Source organism: Aulonocara stuartgranti, assembly GCF_965226115.1.
Source record: "Aulonocara stuartgranti genome assembly, chromosome: 19".
In the NCBI taxonomy this organism is placed as follows: Eukaryota; Metazoa; Chordata; class Actinopteri; order Cichliformes; family Cichlidae; genus Aulonocara; species Aulonocara stuartgranti.
The window spans coordinates 19788716-19791743 of NC_138955.1; positions in this window are offsets into that span (position 1 = coordinate 19788716).

A 3028-nucleotide genomic window follows, 5' to 3' on the forward strand; every position below is an offset into this window, starting at 1 on the left:
TACTCACGATTCTGTGTTTGCAGCAGCTACATACAGGTGAGAATATCCCATTATGTTCCGCACATCAGCTGATCTGACCACATATGACTATTTTGCGTCAGTAGGGAATTCCACTCTTTCTAGAAACTTTGAGAGCACTTTGAACAGACATAAGGGCCACCGAGTATCATCAAAGAGTCACAATGAAGTTGTATGCTCGTTTATGCTTCTTGAGCATCATTTTATCCCAGCGAAGAGGAACAAGTCCAAATAAGCTCAAAAAGAAAAAAAGAAAAGAAAGAAAAATATGTTGAAAAATGCAGTATGGGTCCAAAACTCTTTGCCATTACACAGCACTCACACAGCAAAAGACATAAACGAATTTGTAAATTATATTTTTCCGAAACTAATCATACAGCATCCGACTCCATATAACCTAATTTAGGATCAAAAGGGAGGAAATTACTTTTTTTTTTTTTTTTTTTTTTACCTATACTTCTTAGGCATCTACAATTATATTAGACTTGGTGCACTATTTTAAGCCTCAAACCCTCGAGTCTGGTCAACATGCATTAACGACACTTTGCAGTCTTGACCTGACATTGTAATCTCTGAGCAAACTGACTGGCGCCAGGGGAAGAATAAGAGGAAGAGGAACAAAACAAGAGGGTCAAATGAGAAAAGAGCCGCTAGAAACGGCGAACAGTGGTTAATAAAAACTTCTCAATTTGTCATTTATTTCTAAACTGATTTATGACGCCTATATCTGATAACTACTCAGTAATAAAGACTTGCCGCTACAATTCCTCTTGGAAAATATGTTTTCATAACAATGATAATGTTTCCTCTGAATTTTTTTTTAACTTTATCATCACCATAATACTGCAGACAACAATGGGAACAGGTGCTCTGCTCGGAGGTTATTTTCCAGACGTGAAATGTGTCGCTGTCTTCATTATTGTAGGAAGGAACCACTCGTCTGCATGAAGCCACTAATGTAATTTGCCATGGCATGGCAGCAAGTAGCTACCTACCCTAATTGAGTAAATGAAGATGTGACATGGTCAGCCATCAATTATAGAGAAATATCAAGAACAGCAATCTGCGGTTAAGTTGATAGGCTGATTGTAATCATTCATTTTTTCCTATGCATATTTCAGAAGCCGGATTTCTTATTTTTCTTTCCCCCCAGATGCCCGCACTCCGCGGCGGATTTAATGTGAAGTGGCTGGGCTTTATTGTTCTTCAGGAAAACAAAACAGTGCGTGCTTTTTCCAAAGTCAGCTGGAGTTGTCAGAAAGACACTGAAGACAAAAAGAAAAGAAAAAATGGCGTTTGAAAAGAATGCGGTCTAACCTGTGTAAAATAAAGAATCTCCCGAAAAGCTATTTCTATTAGAACATAAATTAGGGTAAATTAGCCTTTTTTAGAGTAATATTTCCTACCTGAAAATACACCTATGCTTGTCCAGACGTCTGTGAGCCTTTTCCACTCTTTTGGGAACAGCAGCATGGTGTCTTTTCAAGTAGAAAAGAAAAGTAGGCCTCGGCCCAGACCTCTAACATTATGTAAATGAGGCAAACCTCTCAACCTTGTGGATTACTGAGTCAGAGAGCAGGACCCGGTCCACAAACCCTCCACATTAGGATCCCATAAAAATGTGGAGCTGGTAGGCTGCATGCAACTCTTATAGGCGCTTATAGTTCATTTTTATATAGTTTTCAGTCCTAGTTAACTTTTACATCCTGTGGAGATGATGCGGAAAATGCAACCGGAGCCATATAAAGGAACGCGCCGGGACTCGTGAAGAAGGCCCACCCAAGGTTGGTTCACAAATCTAAGACGAACAAAGAGAAAAAGATTTAAAATATTCTCCACTTTTCAAACTATGTTTAGCAATAATTTTTGTCTCGTGCTTAGTTTCGCTTGTCTGCTTAGTCAAGCAAACGGGTACGATGCGTTCTGAAAAACATCGGGGAATTATTCATATAAATTAGCCCACATTGATTCTTTCCATCACAAGAAATACAATCAATAAATTGTTGGCACTATGGCGAAGAATACTGCTTTTTTATTCCCAAAATTCCAAATGGGAAGCTAGTTAGTGTCTATGGAATACATTTTTCCTTAAAGAAGACGTTAAGCTTTCTCACTAAGTCACAGAGCAAATCAGTTCACATGCTTCTGTGACTTTATTCCTGAAGACAAACAGAAGTATGTTACATAATATTCTATAGGCATCAGCGTGCTTGCCACCAGGGACTAAATGATCTCTTAAATTGTGTTCATTAACGATAGAGATTACTGGCGCAAACCGCGGTGTTCAGATAAACAGCGGCGACTTTCTATAACAACATTCTAACCATTTTTCTCTCTATATCTACGCTTTTATCGGAACATTTAAGTGTTGTTAACGAGAACCTAATAACAACCCATTTATGTAGTTTGTATCCTACAGATAGCCTTTTGCTCAATACCTTCGCCTCCATCAGCTCAGCACAGCAGATGGATTCAAGCGCCTGGTTACTGAAGTGCTTTTCTCCATCTCTTCGATGCTAGTTCAATACCCTGAGAGATGTGGAGAGATGGCTAGAGGGCCAGGGTCCTGACCTGTCACCTCAACCACGCACCGGCCGAGCACAAAGTGCAGAAAACACGAAAACGATTTCGTCTTGCAGCTCCTACAACCCCTCACATTTCCCACTTCTATCTGTAAAATAATACGAGTGAAATTAATCACACTAAAAGTGGTTTCCAGTTTCTCTTACTTCTCATCTTCTTCTTTGTTTGGATGATTTTTGAAAAGTGGAAACAAACGTGTGCCGTTATTGTAATGTTATCTAAGCTACGGGAATCATTTATCTGGGTAAATTTTTCTGTGCGTAATTTACGCGCGAACCGTGAATCTCTCTTTCGATTGTCTGGGACATCTTCCTTAGATTTCTAGTGTTTTCGTTTAGATTTCGTTGTGAGTACACCGGCCTCTAGTTAAAAGAAAACAGCTTCTTGGGTATGTTAAGAAAAAGGTGGATTTGCAAAACGACGCATT